The 24,126-nt window shown below is 41.6% G+C and overlaps 1 long non-coding RNA gene across 1 annotated transcript in view; it reads left to right on the top strand.

Annotated features, from left to right (window-relative positions):
- Nucleotides 1-20,046, top strand: part of LOC113633085 (uncharacterized) — a 35,035-nt gene extending 14,989 nt beyond the window's left edge. The window contains exons 2-3 of the long non-coding RNA XR_003438052.1: nucleotides 11,972-12,088; nucleotides 19,022-20,046. This is a non-coding gene — a long non-coding RNA (uncharacterized LOC113633085). The remainder of the gene's footprint in view (nucleotides 1-11,971; nucleotides 12,089-19,021) is intronic.
- Nucleotides 20,047-24,126: the final 4,080 nt, after the last annotated feature.

Below are 24,126 nucleotides of genomic sequence, written 5' to 3' on the forward strand. Positions count from 1 at the left end.
ACTTCCTCAGTGTTAGCACTGCCAGTCTATCATCCTGGTAAACCCACCAGTCCTAAGAAAAGAGAATCTGAAGAAGTGATGAAAGGTGTTTGATAAAGAAACGGAATCTTGCGAAAGTTTTGCAAAACCCGGAGGTTCTAGACATTGCATAATGCAACGAAAGCGTATGAATGGGGGGGGCTTCAGCAATCGCGGGGAGGGTCACAGTCAGAGAGTTAATATTTAAGCAAGAACTAATGGATGACCTGAAGTTGTAAAAGCAAAGGCCAGGAGTGGGCCGTGGGAGGCCACCTTGCAACATGCCTCCGAAAATTCACCATTCGGTATGTGCTCAACAGAAATGGGTAAAAAACAGAGCCCCGTGATATGTTCCTAGAGACTTTTGACATTGCTCCTTGACCAGCAGTGCGTTTGGTTGAGTTTATCAGCCCCCGAAACATAATCAAATCTACGCTACATCTTTTCCTGAGATAACAGGTATTTGATCTTTTAGTTCCTTGATTTTCCAGACCAGGGATTCTACTCAAAGGAAAAGGAGGTTTGTTTTGCCTAATTCTAAAGGGATCCTATTCTGATTCTCAGTTATTTTCAATTTCTTTAACCGCAGCTCACAAATAATTGTAATGTAAGGAATGAATTACATGTAAATAATCCATTATGAGATTTTGTTGGGGAGCAGATGTCTATTTTAAAGATTTCAGTTTCTCCCATTTCCCAAAAAAAACCAGGTCAGTGTTTACACATTCTCGACGTTCTGTCACCTACCTCATCCATCATAATTGTTCAGAGAAAGTATTGATTCTTCAGTAACATCTGCACATGCTTTTGGTTTCGAGGCTGCAGTTTCTAAGGCGTGAGTCCCTTGGATTCACTGAGTCTGATGATGGGTCCTCTAGGTGGCTTTCTTCCTATTTGGGACTTTAGCCATCTCATACTCATGGTTAGTCTAGCCTTCCTGATTTGAAGATAATTTCCCTAATGGAGAAGAGAAAAGAACAAAATAGAGGTTAAATAGCCTTCTCCCCTGTCATCAGTTGATGTAATAGCATCCGTCCCCAAGTAGTCTGATTAAATGTAATGAAAATAAACTCTGCATTCATTTGAATGGCTTTCATATCTTGGGCTGTTTGTTTTCATTTTTCAGCTCTTTTTAAATATAGGCTTAGATTTGTCCCAGAAACTGAGGACAGAGAAAAATGAAAATGTGTTAGTAAGGGAACAGAAGAAATAACTCATAAATTTTAAGGAAGTTGATGCTTTGTGGACGGATATTTATTGTGTATGTATATAATCAAGCCAAACAAATGGTTTCAAGATGGGGAAATCAGTCAATCAGCAGAATGCTCCTCCCCCCACCCCCACCCCCGACATTCTGCATATCGGCGGGTTCAGGGACTGGTTGGCATGCAGGACAAACTGTCTGCTTTTATCAGTTGGCTGTAGATTTACCACCTTAAGTAGCCAATTCTCCCGAGAGACCTCAGGGTCAATAATAGATCAAGTAGCCAAAAAAGTTATCACTGGAGAAGACACTTCAAGTTTTCCCTGCTTCCATATACTTCTCGCCAATGCCTTCAGTCTTTCTCAACTTAATTCAACTAACGATGTAGAACATTGCATATTAATGAAGCCCTGTATTTGGTATTATGAGTGAACAGTGTTGAAGATTACAGAACTCCTACCTTGAGATCCTTACATTCCTGAGCAAACTAGGACAGGTTTGTGCACAGACAGCTTGAGATGTGGTAGAATGTGGGCAGTTCCGTAAGGCAAGGTTCTAGTGAAAGAAGGGATCAGTTAGCTTAGGGGATCAGGGAGGCTTTATGGGCAAGTATGAATTGAATAGACCTTGCCCTGGGTCACTTGGTAGAATTCTGACAGTGGAGGCAGTGCCTAGAAAGTCATTCCCAATAGGAGAGCCAGTGTGACCCAAGGCGTAGAGGTAGGACACTGCGGAGTGCGTCTGGGGACTCAGAGAAGTCTAGTGCATCGAGCAGGGTTTGCAGAGATCGCGGGTATGTGATCTCACTGTCGTCATCAGTGTCTTCCCACAAGTGTGGCTGCAGGTCAGCAGCATCGCCTGAAGTTAGTTAGAAATGCAGAGTCTCAGGCCCTGCCCCAGACTTACTGAGTCAGAATCTGCATTTAAAAAGATCCCGGGTGATTTGCACGCGTGCTGCAGTTTGAACAAGGTGATCTTTAGGATCATCTGTGTTGTCTTTAATTTGCTGTCCTTCGCCTCATGTGGAAGCCATACTGTCTATTTCCTTCTACCGGTAGCCACTTCTAAGTCTTTTGAGAATCACTTAAAACCTGGATTTCCTGAAGTTTAAACTTGAATAATGCAACAGTTGCTACTGACTCCTTGTCAGCGAGGAATTTAGCCCCTTTCCTTTCTTTCGATCTCCTCCTGACCACTGCCTCCTTCTTTTCTCACTCTTCTGTGTGTCCCAAGGCTACTCGCTAAAAAGCCTGCATACAACTTCTCTGTCTCAGAGCTCCATCCAGGAAACCCGATCTAAGACAAGCGCTAAATCTTCAGCAGAGGGAAGTTACTCTGCTTTAGGAAGGGCAATCGTGAGCCTCTGGGGAGAAATTGGGAGGAAGAAGTTATGCAGAAGAAAGAAGATGACTGAGGGGCAGAATGTGGGCACAATGGGATGCTACTGCTTTCTGTGACTCACTGAAACTAGTTAAGTCTGTAAGAATCATGGCATGTTAGGGCTGATGAAATTTCTTGTGGAAGCTGGTTAGGGTCTGACTTCTATACCCCGTTGACACAAGCAAGACAGACACCTCGGTCAGTTGCTCAGGCAGGGCGTTCCCAGTCGGGATCTGAGTTCCATTTGGGGACACTTTTCTGAATAGCTCAGGTTAGGGTGCAACCTCCCAGTTCATCTCAGACTAAATCTTCACCCTAGAAGAGAGCAGAACTGCATCATCGCCACAGATGTTCAACTTTTCGACACGTGGTAGAGGAAAATAAATATGTGGCTTGAGAGGGGACTGGGGAGTCCATCTCAGATTCAAAAGGGAAATTATGAAGACCTCTCTGAGGCCAGTCCTTTTAGCCAAGAAATGATCAAAACCGCCGAGGAATCGCCAAGTACGCATGTGTGTATTTTTAAGGGATTAAGACAAACCTATATAGGTGGACGCCCAGAAGAAAGCATGTGAATCCCAACATGAGTTGCAGTACTAAGCCGTAGTTTCCACACTGCCCAAGTTCAACAGGACGGGAAGCAGCACGGACTCTGCGGGTGACAAGCATGGTTCATGGCAACTGTACTCTGTCAGAGTCTCTGCAGGAAGTCGAATTCACTGCAGATGGTTCAGATGAAGAGAAATACATGAAGAGGCCACTCCCAGAGAGCTAGCCTGGGTTTGGGAGACAAAAAGGGATGCGGAGATACCCAGACACCAGCAGCAGAGAGAAGCCATGGCCATCCCTGGGGCTGAAGCCAACATGGGGAGGAAGTTTGTTCGCAGAGCCCATAGGAGTTGGAACAGTAGAGGAGCGACCACCTGGGGGGCTGCAGTCGTGGAGGGAAGCCGAAGTTGAAGTGCCCGAGATGGGAGGATGAAGGGAAGACGTATCCTGACCTCCCTTTCCTCCGGTTTCCAACCTCTTGCCCAAATTTCCTATCAGTTGAACCCAATCAGAAACCATATGGAAAGAGAGCCTGGGCGATATGGGACACAGAGCAGAGCAGAGAAAGGTGAAGGGAGCCTGGGACGATATGTGATACAGAGCAGAGCAGAGGAAGATGGAGAAGAATCTGTTGGTGGTTGGTGGAGAAGAGTCGGCAGATGGAGAATAGTCGCATAGGGCTGCTGTCTGGCATGAAGTTCCGCTCTTAAAAAGAAAACAACTCAGTAGCCTCCAGCGTGTGGGTTTGGGACAGATTATTCCAGCAGGCACATGCTAGGAAAGACTGGTTGGCAGGAAATCGCAGCTCAGACGGAGATCCGTGCAAGGTCCCGGGTCTGGCCCTGGCGGAGACTGGGCTTGTGTGTTGCTTCTGGAAGAGGCGCCATGGTGGGCTTGCAGCCGGGCTTCTGATAGCACAGTGACCTGTCTGCATCTAACGTTTTGTCATCTCAAAGTTGGTCCACTGCTTTGCTTGGCAGGATGCTAAAGGATTCTCCTGGCATCCATCTCTCCCTGGCTTACTGCCCTCATTACTACGGTTGAGGAAAATTGGTGAGAACAAGGTTTACTGAGTAGGTTTGGAAAACTCCACTTTCTGTCTCCTGCTGGAAAGCTCTTTTAATAGGTCACGGTCCTGAGGGGGCCACACAGGCCTGTCCATATCATCAGAACCTAAGGAGAACCTATTCTCTGCTCATCTTATCTGCAGAGAGTAGACCTTAGTGCCCTGAGAAAGTTCTTAGAGTTTGCAGAGGTAACTAAAGATCTAAAGCTATAATTCTCGTAAGCCAGAAAGAGAAAATAAATATCGTATATTAATGCATATATGTGGAATCTAGAAAAATGGTATAGATGATCTTATTTGCAAAGCAGAAATAGAGACACAGACGTAGAGAACAAACATATGGACACCAAGGGGGGAAGGGGTGGTGGTGGGAGGAATGGTGAGATTGGGATTGACACATATACACTACTGTGTATAAAGTAGATAACTAATGAGAACCTATGATATAGCACAGGGAACTCTACTCAGTGCTCTGTGGGTGACCTAACTGGGAAGGAAATCCAAAAAGGAGGGGATGTATGTGTACGTATAGCCGATTCACTTTGCTGTACAGTAGAAACTAACACAACATTGTAAAGCAACTACACTCCAATAAAAATTGTTTAAAAAATCTTGAAACAAAGATGTAATTTCACTAGCTAACCAGTCAAAAAATAAATAAATAAAGCTGTAATTCTCCATCTTCTGCGTATCTCTCCAAGGGAGGCCAATGTGCTACTCTTCGGAGGTTGGAATCCTTTCAAATGTCTTTCTGCACCTTGGAATTCCAGGATATGAAGTCATTTCTACCACTTTAATATATGTCTTTCTGTCCTCATTGCTACCTTTATGTCTCCCCTGAAATACCATGGCCTTGTCACTGGTTTTGATGTCTCTGGTGTGGCCCTCTATCTCCACGCTGCAACTGGAAGGATCTTCCCAAAGTGCAAGTTTCATTAAAGCATGTCCTTGCTTAAAATCCTTCAACAGTTCACCACTGAAGATTCTAGTAGATGCTTTACTGCCTGGCCACCGCCCACCCTCATTCTCATCTTTCCCCAACATCAGCTCTCCACCCAACACGCACATGCACACACACACACACACACACTACCGTCCGCCACACACCATTCATTACTATGTTTCAACTCCACTGGACATCCCTCATTCTCCTCTAAGATGTCAATACATGGTCTCTTGAATTTTCTGACTCAGGGTATCAAGATGTAGAGACCCATTTCACTCCCCTGGGTTTCTTTTATAAACATCTTGGAAGAAAACTGCCTGAAATGTTTGCTACAAATGAAGTGTGTGATCTTCTCATTAGTTTCTTTCTTTCTTTTAATCACCCTAAAAGGAGTCTCATAAGTCATGCTTAGGATTTACTGGGGATGCATAATAATGAAGCCAGTCTCCTGATGTAGCAACACTCCTGGGATTTCTCCATCTCCCACTGCAGGGCACCGATGCTGTGCCTGAGAACAGATCGAGGTAGAGGCTTGGAAACCAGGGCTGCCCTGTTGATGACTTCAAGTGGGAAGAACGAGCAAAGCGATGTACTCAGGGAGATTTTTCAAGTACTAACAGAGAAAGGAGTTTAGAATGTCAGGACACTGGGCTTAGACTGACATTTTGTATGATAATTATTGAATATGTAACCAGAAAGTAAGAGCTCTGCATTCAACAAAAAGAGGGAAATCTTTTATTAATACTGATTCCTAGAGAAATCTACTTGGGAGCCTCAAATTTTTTCTTTTTTTCTTTTTAAAATTTATATTTATTTATTTGGCCGTGCCACACGGCTTGCGGGATCTTAGTTCCCCAACCAGGGATTGAACCCGGGCTATGGCAGTGAAAGCGCCGATTCCTAACCACTGGAGCACCAGGGAATTCCCTTTAGTTTTTAAAAAGATAATATAAAATCTTCAGGGACTAAGCACTATTCTAGGTGCTGGGGAATAGAGAAATAAACAGAAAAAACAATGTCTGTGCTGTCATGGGATAAGACTGGGAGAAAACAGACCCATAATTATACAGTGTTGGGTCAGATAATGATAAGAGCTGGGATGGAAGATAAAGCAGAAGTAAAATGATAGTGCAGGATGGGACAGGGTGACTGTTTATAAGGGCTAATCAGGAAAAGCCTCTTTGGGGACATGAAGTGTGTTCAGAGACCAGACTGAAGTGATGGAGGGGGCTCTGCAAATATCTAGGGAAACAGCGTGCCAGGAACGGGAACAGCAGGGGCCAAGGCCTTGATACGTTCAAGGAGGGACAAGGAGGCCAGTGTGGCCACACGCCATGAGCAGGAATGGTGAGAAACAAGACCAGACAAGCAGCCAGAGCTGAGATCCTGTAAGCCTTGAGGGCCGTGGTAAGGATTTTGAATGCTCTTGGGTCAAGGGAAGCCATTGGAGGATTGAGAGCAGGGGGAATGTGGTTGGTCAATGTTTTCAAAGGATTGTGCTGGCTTCTGTGTGGGGAGTTCTCCCCGTAGGGGGGGAAGAGGGGAGAGGAGCAGCAGGGACACCAGTAGGAGGATGTTACAGGTCTGTGTGTCATGTTAACATGGCATGCACTGAGATGCCAGTGGTGCAGAATGTGAGATGTGGTTGGATTCAGGATGTGTTTGAAGTAGGTTAGAAGGATTTTCTGTTGAATGGGATGAGGGTCTGAGTGAAAGACAATCCAAGATATGTGTCCTGAGTAAATGGGTAAATGATGTTGCCTTTACTGTGGGGGTGCCCAACAGAACTGGGGCGAAAATTAAGAATATGCTTTGGATATCTCAGCTCTCAGCAGCTTATTAGGGGTGAAAGTAGAAGTGTTGTTCGGGTAGCTGTATATTCACATTTAGAATTTGGGGTGAAGATTGGGACTGGAGAGTTTGTCAAGTAAATTCAGGATGTGTTCATAATTAAAATTATGGGTTTTAATTTATTTTATTGAAGTATAGTTGCTGTACAATATTACATAAGTTACAGGTGTTCAATATAATGATTCACAACGCTTAAAGGTTATACTCCATTTATAGTTATTATAAACCATTGGCTGTATTCCCCATGTGGTGCAATATATCCTTGTAGCTTATTTTATACCTAATAGTTTGTACCTCTTACTTCCCTACCCCTATGTTGCCCCTCCCCCCTTCCCTCTCCCCACTGGTAACCACTAGTTTGTTCTCTAAACATGTGAGCCTGCTTCTTTTATATTATATTCACTAGTTTGTTGTATTTCTTAGATTCCACATATAAGTGATACAGTATTTATGGGTTTTGATTTTTAAAATTCTTTAGGGTGTAAGGATGGAGCATAGAGGAAGTCTAAAGTGCTAGGTCAGGGGGAAGAGGGGAATACATCCAAAGAGACTAAGAAGGATGGCCAGCAGGTAGTAAGAAATACAGCCATTTGGACTTCTCAAAGCCATGTGAAAAAGTGTTCTAAAAATGAGGGAGCCAAAAATAATGTTTTTTAAATCAGGTCCGTCAGGATGACCTGAATATTTAAAAAAGAATGGAAAATAACAAGTGTTGGTGAGGATGTGTTGGAACACTGCCGATGGGAATGTAAAATGATGTAGCTGTGATGGAAAACAATATAATGGTGCCTCAAAAACATAAAAATAGAATTACCAGATGATCTAACAATTTCATTTCTGGGTATATACTCAAAAGAATTGAAAGCAAGGACTCAGATATTTGTACACCTATTTCATAGCAGCATTATTCACAATAACCTCAAATTGGAAGCAACCCAAGTGTCCATCAACAGATGAATAGATAAACTATGTGCTATACATACAATGAAATATTATTCAGCCATAAAAAGGAAGGAAATTCTGACACATGCTACAACATGGATGAACCTTGAAGATATTATGCTAAGTGAAACAAGTCAATCGCAAAAGGACAAATATCACATGGTCTCACTAATATGAGGTACCTATAATAGTCAAATTCATAGAGGCAGAAAGTGGAATAGTGGTTGCCAGGGGTTGGAGGAGAGGGGAAATGGGGAGTTATGGTTTTTAATGAGTACAGAGTTTCAGTTTTGGAGGATGAAAATAGCTCTGGAGGTGGATGGTGGTGACGGTTGCACAATGTGAATGCACTTTTTTTGTTTTTAATTTATTTTTTGGCTGCACTGTGCAGCTTGTGGGATCTTAGTTCCCTGACCAGGGATCAAACCCAGGCCCATGGCAGTGAAAGCACTGAGCCCTAACCACTGGACCACCAGGGAACTCCCAGTGTGAATGCACTTAATGCCAATGAACCACGCTAAAAAAAAAAAAAACAACCTATACTAAAAGTACACTAAGAAAATTTTGCACTCAAAATTTTAGCCAAAATTGTAAATTTTCTGCTATGTATATTTTATCCCAATGTTTTGTGTTTTCTTTTCGTTGTTTTTTTTTTTTTGCGGTATGCGGGCCTCTCACTGTTGTGGCCTCTCCCGTTGCGGAGCACAGGCTCCGGACGCGCAGGCTCAGCGGCCATGGCTCACGGGCCCAGCTGCTCCGCGGTATGTGGGATCTTCCCGGACTGGGACACGAACCCGTGTCCCCTGCATCAGCAGGCGGACTCTCAACCACTGCGCCACCAGGGAAGCCCTGTGTTTTCTTTTTGAGGATGGTTTTTTCAACAAGTATGTTGGGACAATTGGATATCAATATATTTTTTTAAAAGCTAAACTTAGATCCAATATATTTTTTTAAAAGCTAAACTTAGATATATTTTTTTAAAAGCTAAACTTAAACTTTTTTAAAAGCTAAACTTAGCTAAACTTAGATAATAAACAAAAATCAATTCAAAATGGATTATAATCCTACATTTAAGAGCTAAATCTATAAAAGCCTTTGAAGAAAAAACAGGAGAAATCTTATAACTTTGGTTAAGCAAAGATTTCTTAAATAGGCCATCAAAAGCATAATTCATAAGATAAAAATTAATAAATTGGATTTCACTAAACATTAAAAAGTCTTCTCTGAAAAGACATTGTTTAGAAAGTTAGAAAAAATCACAGAATGAGAGAAAATATTGGCAAATTACATACCTGAAAAAATGGTTTATCTCCAGAATATAAGGAACTCCCATAATTCAATCAGGAGACAAACAACCCAATTAAAAATGGGTAATTAAATAGACAATTCATCAAAGAAACTATATGAATGGTTAATAAACACATGAAATGTTGCTCGACACAATTAGTCATTAGGGAAATGCATATTAAAGCTACAATGAGATACAACTATACACCTACTAAAATAGCTAAAATCCAAAAGACTGAACATACCAAGTGTTGGAGAGATTGTGGAGAAACTGAAATCTTAAAGCACTACTGGTGGGAATGCATAATGATATAACCACTTGGAAAAGAGTTCGGCCGTTTCTTTACAAGTTAAATTTAAACTTCCTAAAAGATCTGTCTGTTCAGTTCCTAACTGTCCACTCAAGAGAAACAAAATGATATATCTCTACAAAGACTTGTAGGCATATGTTCACAGAAGCATTACTCATAAAAGCCCCAAAGTAGAAACAGTCCAAATGTCCATCAGCTGGTGCATGGAGAAACACAATATTATGTAGTCATACACTGGAATACTATTTGGCAATCAAAAGGAAGAAACTACCGACACAAGTCACAACATGGCTGAACCTCAAAAGCACTATGGTAAGTGAAAGATGTCAGATATAAAGGACCACACATTGCATGATTCAGTTTACATGAAATACCCAGGAAAAGCAAATCTACATAGAATGAAGATCGATGATTACCTGGGCTGAGGTGGGAGTGAGGGTTGACTGCAAACGGGCAGGCAGGAACCTTTTCAGATGATGGAAATGTTCTACATCTGAATTAGGTTATGGTTGCACAGCTCTATAAATGTATTAAAAATTGGCGACTTACAAGGGGCATATTTATGGAGTGCAAATTATACCTCAGTAAAGCTGCTAAAATTGTTTTACGGATTTTTTTTAAAAAGAGAAGAGTACTGTGTACTAGTTGACACTAGTACTGTGTCAAGTTAGTGCCTTGACAAGAAAGGTGCGTCCATTAACTTTAAAAAATTAGCCTCTCCTCTTCCTATTTATACGAATAACACATGTTCATATCAGACAACTTAGAAAGTACAAAGAGAAAGAAAAAGAAAATCACCCATCATCCAAAGACAACCACCATTAACATTTTGGCCAGTGCAACTTTTGAAAACTTTTGTCGCGTTCTGGCTGACATTATTTCCAAACTTTCATGGAAAAAGGGAATTTCCTGGAGGTGGCGCCAGGAATGTGCGTTTTTAACAAGCCTCTCCAGGCAATTCCAATGCATCTCAAGGTTTAAGGACAAGCGGCCTAAAAGAAGAACATGGCTACTCCAATGGAAATGCTCCTTTACATAAAAAGGAAAGAAGAACTATCACAGATTGGTCTCCAACTTAGAACATGTACCACATCCCGCAGGATGGAGAAAATAGTGAGGCAGAGGCTGATGAGATGCTCATGAACCCACTTCTTCCTTCTGTCAATAAGTTAAATGATATTTCCCAGCCTTCCTGACAGTGGTCAGAGGACGCGCTATTGAGTTCTGGCCAGTGAAGTGTGGGCAGAAGGAGTACTGGCCACGTCCGGGCTTGGCTGTGAATCTCCTGTGGGATCCTTCACTTTTATCCTCTTTGCTCTTCAGCCATCAGAGCACAGAACATCCAGATGGGTACTCAGGGTTAAGAGATGGTGGTATAATCAAATGGGAGAGGATTTTGAGTAACGGGGAAGAGAGAAAGCCCTGTTCGCAGAGAACTCTAGCTTAGGAAAAGCAAGGGAAAGATGCTTCCAAAATGGGGAAGCCACTGGAGATGTGCCTGGCCACACCCCTCTCTATTCTGCCAGTAGAGGCATCTGCCCCCTCCGGAAATGTACTGGCTCAAGAGACTTGCATAGTAAATCAAACTGGGAAAATTATTATCAGGCAGACATGTCAGAGAAGGCAAGGACAACCATACAATAAATTCAAAGGGATAAAGGAGGAAAAAATTAAAAGAGACTATAACACCTCAAACAAAATGAAGTTCGGGGGAAATGCTCCTGGGAGAATTGTAGGAGGACTGTCTCTAGTACAGAAAGAGCTGATGTTCACCTACTGTGCACAGGTCTGGCTGGTTAATTACACCTAGTTTCTAGACTGATGGATATTCCATCATTCATGGTGCCAATGACACAATGAAAGTTGATAAATATTTTGCACATCCCTTCTGGATGGGGGGAGAGGGCATGCAGAAAGAAGGCAGGCTCTCTGGAAGGCCTTTTCAAAGCCTGGAGCATTCAGAAGTCAGTGGAATAGCTGGAGGAGCCCCACGAGAGTCCTCAGACAGCATTAGAGGGCTTTATGATGGCTTGACAATAGAAAGCTACCTTTGCTCAGTAATGTGGGATTCCCAACCTTCTCAGCCCATGCACTAGCCCCTCCAAACTCATGGTGGAAGAATCCAATGTGCAGTTAGTTCCATGCTATCAAATGCATGCAAGGCAATCACCTAAGAAGGGCAAAGTATGAAGGACCTCTTGGCTTTCACAATAGCACAGCCATTTAAGTCACCCGAGGAAGTCAAATGGCTTAATTCTGATTATTCTTTGGAATGCCTAGAAAGTACCCTATAGTGGCATGCAAAAGACCAGGGAACGAGGACTCTGGGGAAAACCCCAGTAGTCCAACCGCCTGCCAAGAATTGGCAGCAATAACTAAAAGACCAAAGTCATTAGTCTCTTTCTCTTTATTTCCAGATCATTTGCCAGTTTTCCCAACACCATTTGTTGAATAATCTACCCCTTATTTACTGATCTGAAATGCCAACTTCATCATGACACACATTCTCATGTGGTCGTGGATCCATCACTGAGGTTTGTATTTTGTTTCTTGTTATTCTCTGTGAAGTACAGAGTTTGAAACATATCTTTTATCATTTATTTATTTACTGTATAGCACAGGGAACTATATTCAGTATCTTCCATTAACCTATAATGGAAAAGAATCTGAAAAATTATAGATATATATGTATATGTATAACTGAATCACCCTGCCGTACACCAGAAACTAACACAACATTGCAAATCAACCACACCTCAACAAAAAATAATTCATCAAGATTTTAAAATTGCACTGTGTGTAATTTATACCCCAATTTTTTAAAACACAGACTAATATATGTATACATACCATATGCACATTATATAAACACACATATATAATATATATGTATGCATTTTATATATATAATATATATGCCTGTAGGTAGATATTTTATAAATATATGCATTATATACTACATACATGTTACCATTTCCAAATCTAATCAAGAAATTATTCTTTTGGCTACTTTTCTTAAAGATATTTTTGATGTGGACCATTTTTAAAGTCTTTATTGAATTTGTTACAATATTGCTTCTATTTTATGTTTTGGTTTTTTTTTTTTTTTGGCTGTGAGGCATGTGGGATCCTAGTTCCCCAACCAGGGATCGAACCCACACCCCCTGCATTGGAAGGTGAAGTCTTAAACACTGGACCACCAGGGAAGTCCCTTGGCTACTTTTCTTTTACTCCTGGCAGTTTTGATTTTTTTTTTTTACCATCTTTATTGGAGTATAATTGCTTCACAATGGTGTGTTAGCCTCTGCCCTACAACAAAGTGAATCAGCTATACACATACATACATCCCCATATCTCCTCCCTCTTGCGTCTCCCTCCCACCCTCCCTATCCCACTCCTCTAGGTGGTCACAAAGCACCGAGCTGATCTCCCTGTGCTATGCAGCTGCTTCCCACTAGCTATCTATTTTACATTTGGTAGTGTATATATGTCCATGCCACTCTCTCACTTCGTCCCAGCTTCCCCTTCCCCCTCCCTGTGTCCTCAAGTCCATTCCCTACCTCTGCGTCTTTATTCCTGTCCTGCCCCTAGGTTCTTCAGAACCATTTTTTTTTTTTTTTAGATTCCATATATATGTGTTAGCATACGGTATCTGTTTTTCTCTTTCTGACTTACTTCACTCTGTATGACAGACTCTAGGTCCATCCACCTCACTACAAATAACTCAATTTCGTTTCTTTTTATGGCTGAGTAATATTCCATTGTGTATATATACCACATCTTCTTTATCCATTCATCTGTCAATGGACACTTAGGTTGCTTCCATGTCCTGGCTATTGTAAATAGTGTTGCAATGAACATTGTGGTACATGTCTCTTTTTGAATTATGGTTCTCTCAGGGTATATGCCCAGTAGTGGGATTGCTGGGTCATATGGTAGTTCTATTTTTAGTTTTTTAAGGAACCTCCATACTGTTCTCCATAGTGGCTGTATCAATTTACATTCCCACCAACAGTGTAGGAGGGTTCCCTTTTCTCCACAGTCTCTCCAGCATTTATTGTTTGTAGATTTTTTGATGATGGCCATTCTGACTGGTGTGAGGTGAAACCTCATTGTAGTTTTGATTTGCATTTCTCTAATTATTAGTGATGTTGAGCATTCTTTCATGTGTTTGTTGGTGATCTGTATATCTTCTTTGGAGAAATGTCTGTTTAGGTCTTCTGCCCATTTTTGGATTGGGTTGTTTGTTTTTTGATATTGAGTTGCATGAGCTGCTTGTAAATTTTGCAGGTTAATCCTTTGTCAGTTGCTTCACTTGCAAATATTTTCTCCCATTCTGAGGGTTGTCTTTTTGTCTTGTTTATGGTTTCCTTTGCTATGCAAAACTTTTAAGTTTCATTAGGTGCCACTTTTTATTTTTGTTTTTATTTCCATTTCTCTAGGAGGTGGGTCAAAAAAGACTTGCTGTGGTTTATGTCATAGAGTGTTCTGCCTATGTTTTCCTCTATGAGTGTTACAGTGTCTAGCCTTACATTTAGCTCTTTCATCCATTTTGAGCTTATTTTTGTGTATGGTGTTAGGGAGTGTTCTAATTTCATTCTTTTACATGTAGCTGTCCAGTTTTCCCAGCACCACTTATTGAAGAGGCTGTCTTTTCTCCATTGTATATTCTTGCCTCCTTTATCAAAGATAAGGTGACCATATGTGCGTGGGTTTATCTCTGGGCTTTCTACTCTGTTCCATTGATCTATATTTCTGTTTTTGTGCCAGTACCATACTGTCTTGATTACTGTAGCTTTGTAGTATAGTCTGAAGTGTGGGAGCCTGATTCCTCCAGCTCCATTTTTCTTTCTCAAGATTGCTTTGGCTATTCAGGATCTTTCGTGAAACATATCTTTTAAATCAAATGAATTAATTACATTATTCAGATCTTCAACCTCCCTATTTTTGCCTTTTGATCTGTTGAAGATTTAAAGAAGTATAATACCTTCCTCACCACCATTCTAATTCTGTCAATTTCTCCATGAATAGCAAATATTTTGTTTTTACTTATTTTGATGCAGCATTTTGCCCAGATAAAAGTTTGCTATCAGCGACACATTCTCTGTGAGTTGTAACTTTTGTCAAAACAAAATAAGGCTTCCAGTTTTAAAATCATAGAGAAAAGGTGGCTTCGTTTTCATTTCTTTTCAAAATCATTCCAAACAACAAGGAGAAACTGAAACCCAAATTCCATCTTTGATGAAAGCAGAAGACTTGTACAACCCCAAACAATATTGTTACATGAAAAGGGAGCATGAATGGATGACTTGTAAATGGCTTAGCAATGAGAGAAAGGTTTATCCCACTTATGGCAGAGGAGAAACTGGTGAGAAGCAGGAAATATTGCCTGGCTGAGAGCTGGAAAACCTTCGGAATTAGAGAAGGCAAGTACCAAAGAAACCAGGGGTGAGGTAACGTTGACAACCAGAGGGTTATTTGAAAGTCTTTACAAGAAGCAATTAGATCCAATGTCCCCTACCCTGCCTACCACTATCCTATATAGTCAGCAATTATCCCCAGTATAAAGCAAGAGAAAAATACTTTTTCAAAAATTGCACCTGAGAGCCTTTAAACTCAGATACATTGACCATAGAGTAGGGCCAGGTGAGATGGTGGTCCGAACATAGGGGAATAAGGTTTCAAAGTCTGTTCATAGAATGATGAGAACATTTCCTATCAGCCACAGAATTCTGGGAGGGAGGCTGGAGAAACCAAATCCTTCTACACACAGCCAAAGAAAAGACCTACCCACATTGACATTCGATTCCCAAAGGAAAAGCTAGGTGGCCACTTGTTTCCCATACAGTGAAATCAATAACTTCCATGGATGTAGGTTTCAATTAGTTTTTCAGTGCTTCACTCTTAAATATGAACAGCAGAGAATCATGAGACCTCCGAAGACGGCTCCTGATACAAAAGAGAGGAATCAAAACAAAATCAGCAGAAGTGAAAATAATGCAGTTTTAAAGTTTAATTTCTTTAAACTTTAAAAAAACTGTAATTAGTATCCTCAGAAATAGTAAAATATTGTGCCTCTATGAAACAAACCTGTTTATAAAGGGGACAGGGAGCAGCGATCAGCAAAGAAGAAGCAGCCTTTGGAAATTAAAAATGTGAAAACCGGGCTTCCCTGGTGGTGCAGTGGTTGAGAGTCCGCCTGCCGATGCAGGGGACACGGGTTCGTGCCCCGGTCTGGGAGGATCCCACATGCCACGGAGCGGTTGGGCCCGTGAGCCATGGCCGCTGGGCCTGCATGTCCAGAGCCTGTGCTCCGCAACGGGAGAGGCCACAACAGTGAGAGGCCCGCGTACCGCCAAAAAAAAAAAAAAAAAAAAAAGTGAAAACCATGACGAAAAGTTCAGTAGCGTTTGGAAAACAAAGCAGAAAATTCTTCAGGAACTTAGCTTAAAATTATAAAGAAATAGACAAAAGGAAAGAATCCAATTCCTAATTTTGTCACAATTTCTGAAAACAAAAATCAAGAAAATGTAGGGGAAGATATTATTAAAGGAACAATAAAACTAACCGTCCCAGAACTGAAGGATAAACGGTTCCAGATTACTTCCTACCAGATGCTCAGCACAGTGGGTGATAAAATACATCAGTACACACAATAGTGAAATTTCAGAATACTGAGATAAAGAGAAGAACCTAAAAACATGAAAGGTGGGGTGAGAAACAGGGCACAAGCAAAAATCAGTGATCAGAATGGCACTGGACTTCAAAAGAGCAATGCGGCAAAGACTTTAAAAATTGGAGAGAAACGAAATCCAACCTAGAATTCTAGATTGGCAAGATTTGCAATTAAGTGTCAGGGTAGGAATGCAAAAGTCTAAAACAATATATATATAAACTAGCATACGTCTTTTTCTCTTTTTTTCCTTCCAGAAAGCAACTAAGGGATATACTCCAACAAAATTAGATAGTAATTCAAGAAAATGAAAGACCAAGGACTCAGAAAAGTGGGGAAAGGGGATGGAGGGATGTCCCAGCTGACAGTGTGGCTTCAAACCTAGAGATGGAGCAGAAGGATGGAGGTCTCAAGTAGTGATGTCTCCTGAAAGAGGTTCGAAATGATAGATTATCTGATGGCTGTAAGCACATGAGAGATATCTTACAGAGCTTTTGGTATTTATGGGAAAAGTTAGCCACAAGTTGAAGGGAAAAAACAACCTTAAGCAAATGAAAAATAATGAGGCAAGCTCTGACTCCAGGCAAAACAAAAAGATGTACAAGAAAGAAAATAGTTATGACAATTACTGGTTAAGCCATTAGCACTATTTACATAGAGATAATAATAAAAACAACAGTGATACACACTGTTGGTTACCTTGCCAGTGTCTACACTCCTTTCTTCCTTGATTCCAAACCTCAATTTTGTTCAGGCAGCAATGTGCCTATCTAAAAACTCTTGCAATGTTAGATTACCTTGCAGTTGGAGGTGTGTGACACAGAGCCTGCTAATGAGACATGAGCTAAGTGTTCCTAGGAAACTTTTTTTTTTTCTCCTCTGGCTTCCCTTCTTCCTTCCTTTTTTTTTCCCTCCCTGAAACATGGGTGCAACATTGGAGGTGTAGCAGCTGTCTTGTGACCATGAGGACAAAAACTATGAGCCTAAAATGGGAGAACAGAAAAATTAAAAAAGCCTGGGTCCCTAAGGACATCTTAAAACCACCACATCAGCTTTTGACTGCCTGAAAGCCATTGCTAGGTGTGTTTTCTGTTACTTGCAGCCAAGCACATTCCTAACTGATATGATAGTGGATATGGACAAACCTCCAAATTGTGACATAACTACAACAGAAGAATGAGAGCAGAGTAAAATGGGTATAAAAAAATCCTTTGCTGGCAATATAAGAAGCTAATATCATTGATCAACTGAGGTCTGTTTATGTCCATTAATTTTAACACGTTTCTTACATATAAGAAACAGCCAAAAGAACTGAAAAATATTGCCTTTAGAATGTTGGATGGGGATGAGGGATAAGGACCTGACATATTTGTTATATGAGAAGTAAAAAAAAAATTTAGACTGTGCCCATGCTTAACTTTTTTTGATTAAAACATTAAATAAATTAAAAAGTAAAACAAAAAACTTTGTCTCCCATAATGTCTTTTACCTTAGATTTTTTTACTTTGTCTTCTATTAATATGGTAACTTCCATTTTCCATATTTTTCCTTTTTAATATTTCAGCCATGTCTTTTCCCATGCTTTTATCTTAGTCTGTTTGGATCATTTTATTTTAGGTATGTAAATTGTAGACAGTACATACTCAGGTTTGGGGTTTTGACCCCATTGGTTTTGTCTTTTAATAGAAAAGCTTGATCCATTTGCTTTTATTGATACAACTCCTATGTTTGATCTTTGTTCTGTCATCTTTTTCTGTGCTTTCCACCTTTTTATGTTTTCTTTGCTTTCTGGCTTGACAAGTGGATTTAGCGTTTTGAAAGATGTATTTCGTTTTAAGCTCTACTGATTCTTATCTTTAAGGTTTTTCAAAAATGCATTTCAAAAAGCATTTCTTAAACTGTATTTCCTTAACAGTCTGAACCAGGACTGAAATGTTAATTCCTCCAATTATTATGTTTAAAACAGTACACAGAACTTTCCTGCCTACTTTCTTTTCTGCTTTACTTTTCTTCTTTTTCTTTTCTTCTCCCTCATGATCCACATTCACCTTCTTTTCACAACATATTTTTGAGAGTTTTACATTCTGTCAACTATTTCATACTTTTATTCATGTAACAAACCGTGTTCCATATATTGTACTAGATAATAAGCTTAGAGAAAGGGACACAATTCTTGCCCCCCAGGCACTTGAAGGTGACTAGGAAAGCGATGGTAGTCCAGGGAAGTGGCATAGCAGAGGTCTGCCTGTGTTATGGGGGAGAAACTAGGAGAGGCATGAAACCTGGACTGGCTTCTCAGGGAAGACTTCCTGGTGGAGGGGGCACTTGAGCTGAATCTTAGAGCATGTAGCCCAAGAGTGGGGAGAAATCTTTCTAGCAGAGGGAGCAGCATACGTAAGGACAAGGAAGTAAAATGACTTGGGTTGTGATAACTACAAACAGCTCAGTGTTGTACGAACATGGTGGCTGGTGAGAAAGGAGAAGGCCAGGGGGGTGCAACGAGAGATCCACTCACTAGGTCATAGATGGCTTTGAATGTCCCTCTCGAGAAGAATGCTACTGAAGAATCCTAAGTAGGATGCAGATGGGACTGGGGGAGGGTAGCAACGAGGATGGAAGGTGGCAGGCCTTTTATGAGGACATTTATAATGAAGGTGATTAAAATAAAGAGAAAGTGATGGAACAGGAGAAATCAGTATAGTCAGCAGACCTCAAGCCTGTGACCTTGAAGTGACAGCAAGGAAGTTACCTCTCCACATGCTACTCCAAACTCTCTGGTCCAATTTTTCTCCAGCTCCAGACAAAGCTCCACTGGAAACGGGATATGACTTTCCAGTTGATACCATGAAGAAATATCAGCTCACTGGTCACAATCCAGTGACCAGTCCAGTCCCCTGGTCACAGTCCAGTGGTTTGAACGAGCTGTCTTTTGAGGAGTAGGAGATTCGGGCAGAAGATGGGAGAAGACGGAAGTCACTTCAAGCCCAGTTTAACGAGTCCAAAGAGGTGACAGAGAAACCAGGTAAGCCCCTTTCCGCTGCCTCAAATTCTCACACATCCCTCGGGAAGTCTTTCATTGTTTAAACAGAGATAATTTAATAAGGTATGGCAATGTTAGGAGTTACAAGCAAAAACATGGTTTCTTAGTTCAGCTCTGGGTTTTGCAGGGTAGAGTGACGTGGCTATGTAAGTGGTGTTGTTATGAATAGATGAGAGAGGAAGTCTTTAATTTGGTAATCCTAATACACGTACATAACACCTTCTGTTACTGTCCTACAGCCCTTCAGTATTTTGTTCTATCTTTTTCATTCTTTTTCCTCTTTGAACGTCAGTTTTTGAAGTTTCTATTGATGCCTTCAAGCTCATTGATTCTTTCCTCGGCCGAGTCCAGTTTATTGATGAGTCCATCAAAGGCGTTCTTCATTCCTGTCATGGCGTTTTGATCTCTAGCCTTCCCTTTTGATTCTTTCTTGGAGTTTCCATCTCACTGCTTCCATTCCCAATCTGCCAATCTGTTCTTGCATGTTGTCTACTTTTTCCATTAGAGCCCTTGGAATACGAATCATAGTCATTTTAAATTCCCAGTCTGCTAATTCCAACATCTCTGCCACATGTGAGTTTGGTTCTGATGTTTGCCCTGTCTCTTCAACCCGTGTCATTTTTTGTTTTGTTCCATTTTTTGTCTCTTAGTATGCTTTGTTATTTTTTGTTGCAAGTTTGACGTGATAAACTAGGTAAAAGGAACCCAGTACTGGTTCCTGCAGAGTTTTCTTCTCCTGATCTTCAGCTCCAGCAAGGTGTGATTCTTTGTCTACCTGTCTGTCTCTTCCATTTGGGGGTGGGGGGGTAGCAGTTTGCCCTAGGATGTCAGTTTTCTGATTGATCTAAGAAGAGTTGTTGATTTTCAGTTTGTTCATATTTTCTCCTGTGTGTGGGTGGAAGAATTGAAGTCCAAGTTCCTTATATGTTGGCCTGGAAACCCAAAGAAGTCCTTAATTTGGAATTTTATTCCTCAGGAGTTGATAAAGAATACTAAGGAAGCAGGTTTTAGAATTTTAGAAGGAGAGGTTTTCGGCATGACGGGAAAGAACGAGGCTTTTGCCTTCAAAGCAGGATGCTTAACTGTATCCAGTCTTTTTCTCAGAAACACAAAGAACTTTAGAGGACTCTCCCTCCCATTTTGCAGATAAGCACACAGAGGTTCAGAGAGGTAAAGTGATTTTCTCAAGATCACACAGCCAATGACAGATCTGGGGCTTGAGTCCAGGTCTCCTGATAATAATTTCAGTGTTTTTTCCGGGACCCGTAGGTCTCCCTGCTCTATGCTCCCGGGGGTCCTTCAACCTTCATCCACAGAGATGATGGTCATGACAACAAGGAATCTGGAGGAGGGGGGTGTGTAGCCTCGTAGAAGGGTAGGCGAGGAGGAAATACTCGGATGATTCAGATCCGGAAAGAAACATCCTGAGTGTAGGAAGAGGTGTTTTGGAAAGGAGAGGGACTCGGTGGCTATGGGAATGTGAGAGTCACCTTCCCTCTTGTTCCGTGGAGCTCGGCACCCCTCCCAAACCTGACAATTGTCTGCACACTGGTGCCCTCTAGTGGCGTGAAGAAAGATCATTTCCCCCAAATTTGACTACATTGGAAACTTGAAGCTTGAGCCCCGGCAGGGCAAGAAAAATGTCCCTCCTCCGTCCCTCACTTTGGTTCAGAGATTTGTCTAAGCAGGTGTTTACTCTTTTACCCTTTAACTTATTTTTGTTAAACAATCCAAAGACATTTAAAAACATGTGTGAAGGAGAACATTACCCCATCTGGAGAACCATATGCACCCAAGTGCGAGGATGGGGGGAAGGAAGCCATAGGAATACACACAAACACAGCCAGGATGTGCACACACAAACACACATTCCTGGCGTGGGTGAAGGCGTTGTGGATCCTAAAAGTTATAAAATTTGGGAATATCCCCTTGAAAATAAAAAGAATATAAAAGTACAAATTCAAAACTAAGCCCAGAGCTTTGGAAGAGTCCATCAGCTTTATGGTGAATAATTCCTGCACATCCCCATCTGTCCGAGCACACACAGAGAAGAAATGAAGGTAGAAAGCAGAGCTATTTTGAATTTTCACTATTGTCCCCCAAATCCTGTATATGCTAAGAATGGTCCACCTCAGTGAAGTCACCTTGGAAGGCAGTACAATTATTCTTACCATGTTACCATTGTTCCAAAGGTGTCTGGAATTGTTCCTTTTAATTCAGATACTGCCTTCAGATACTGTGGCGTATTCCTTGGGATGTCGTTAATGATGACTTTTATCATTTAAGTGCAGAGTCTGTGTGTGTGTGTGTGTGTGTGTGTGTGTGTGTAATAGCCAAATCCACACCGATAAGTACTAAGAGGGGTACTCTAGCTGGCCGATGCTGGTTTTGGTCAAGAGTAAAGGGTCTTTTTAAAAGCTATGAAACTCTCTGCCCTTTCATTGCTTCTATACTATCCTGTGAAGACATCTCCCTGAAAAGGAGCTGCAAAATGATTTTAGCGATGAAACAATCATTGGACTAGGTGTCTGTATGGGGTGGCCATGAGGCTGCCTCCCAGGCTTCCACCTATAGGAAGGTCAATTGACAGGGGCCCAGCTGCAGAGCTGGGGAAGCCACCTGTGCACACGAAGACCAGGGCTCCTGCCAGCTCAGACCCGCATGCAGCCGGGGCACAAAGGCAGACCCCTTACTGGCGCGGACTCCTGGGGTGGCCAACCTCAGCACAGAAACATCCCCAGACTTTGCTGATCCTTTTGCAGATGACATGGCAGCCTAGGACATTTCCGTCAAACCTTCTCTCTTTCTGTCCTTCACTCAAGGTCAGACTTCTGTGTCACAGTCTGATGGCTCTTCCAGCTTGTCTGGTCTGCTCCCTGTTTTTTTCCCTGGCAGGCATTTTTCCTAAAAACCCTTGCACAGTTAATCCTGTCTTGGTTTCTGCTCCTTGGAGGACCAGACCAGCTTTCGGCAGCGACGACTTTGAAGAGCAGTACCGTCTGAGTTTTTTCTAATGTCTACGTAACTGTAAGAAAGAATCTGGCCCCATTCTTTTTAAACGTCTTTAATTGAAGTATAGTTGATGTACAATATTGTGTTAGTTGCAGGCATACAGCAAAGTGATTCCGTTTTTGGTTTGTTTTTTTTTTGGCCGCGCGGTGCATCTTGTGGGATCCTAGTTCCATGGCCAGGTATTAAAGCTGGGCCCCCAGCATTGGAAGCTCAGAGTCTTAACCACTGGACCACCAGGGAATTCCCCCAAAGTGATTCATATATATATGTGTGTGTGTATATATATATATATATATATATATATATATATATATATATTATTTTTCAGATTATTTTCTATTACAGTTTATTACAATATATTGAATATAGTTCCCTGTGCTATATAGTAGGTCCTTGTTGTTTATCTATTTTATATATAGTAGTGTGTATGAGTTAATCCCAAACTCCTAATTTATCCCTCCCCCCTTTTCTCGTTGGTAACCATAAGATTATTTTCTATGTCTGTGAGTCTGTTTCTGTTTTGTAGATAAGTTCATTTGTATCATATTTTAGATTCCACATATAAGCGATATCATATGTTATTTGTCTTTCTCTGTCTGACTTACTTCACTTAGTATGATAATCTCTAGGTCCACCCATGTTGCTGCAAATGGCAGTATTTCATTCTTTTTTTATGGCTGAGTAGTACTTCATTGTGGATATATACCACATCTTCTTTATCCATTCATCTGTCGATGGACAGTTAGGTCACTTCCATGTCTTGGCTATTGTAAATAGTGCTTCCATGAACATTGGGATGCATGTATCTTTTCGAAAAAGAGTTTTGTCTGGATATATGCCCAGGCGTGGGATTGCTGAATCATATGGCAACTCTGTTTTTAGTTTTTTGAGGAACCTCCATACTGTTCTCCTTAGTGGCTGCACCAATTTACATTCCCACCAACAGTGGAGGAGGGTTCCCTTTTCTCCACACCCTCTCCAGCATTTATTATTCATAGACTTTTTGATGATGGCCATTCTGACCAGAGTGAAGTGATACCTCACTGTGGTTTTGATTTCATTTCTCTAATAATTAGTGATGTTGAGCATCTTTTCACGTGCTTGTGGGCCCCGTTTTTTATGTTCAACAACTGACAATTTTTAAACTCCACCCCTCCCTCTACCCCTTGTACCCCACATCTGGGGAAACTGATAAGAAAGCCTCCTTGGCGCCAGCAGGAGAGTGAAACCCAGCTAGCCCCAGCCCCTGCCTGAGAACTCTCACCCTGGCCCCATTCCTTAACTGCCCTAAAAACCCAGGCCTGGCGCCCTTCCTCCATCTCTGAAGTTATTTGGGGTCTACTTAAGCGTACCGCTCTGCTCTCCCCCAGAGACCTCAAACCCCTAAGTAATAAAACTTTTCATACCTTCTTGGTGAATGTGTGGTATCATCAGTTCTGACATCCGAACCAAATTGTGGGAGGGGATACGCGTATCTCTGAAGGGTGGTCATAACAGTAACACGGTGTTGTCAGTTGCCACCTATTGCAATTGGCTACTCAGGTCCATGGCTGAAAACAGCTGTTACGAGATACCCCACCTTCTCACTTGCTAGGACCACCGGCTCTGTGTTCAGCCCCATTCCTTCAGGGCGTGTAGAAGGATGCCATTCAGTAAAGAGAGTACCACCCACCCACTCCTCACACACAACGGCAACAGGAAAGGAGGCGACAGGGAGAGGAGGTGGCATTTTGAAGGAGTGTCAGTTCGTGAAAATGGGCTCTAGCCTGTTCTCCACAACGCTAAGAGGGAGAACAACTAGGAGAATCCAGGGGGTTCAGGAAAGTGCCTGAGCCTTCTTTCCCTCC

This window comes from Aethalodelphis obliquidens, unplaced genomic scaffold, assembly GCF_003676395.1.
Source record: "Aethalodelphis obliquidens isolate GAN/ISIS:26980383/991018 unplaced genomic scaffold, ASM367639v1 scaffold38, whole genome shotgun sequence".
In the NCBI taxonomy this organism is placed as follows: domain Eukaryota; kingdom Metazoa; phylum Chordata; class Mammalia; order Artiodactyla; family Delphinidae; genus Aethalodelphis; species Aethalodelphis obliquidens.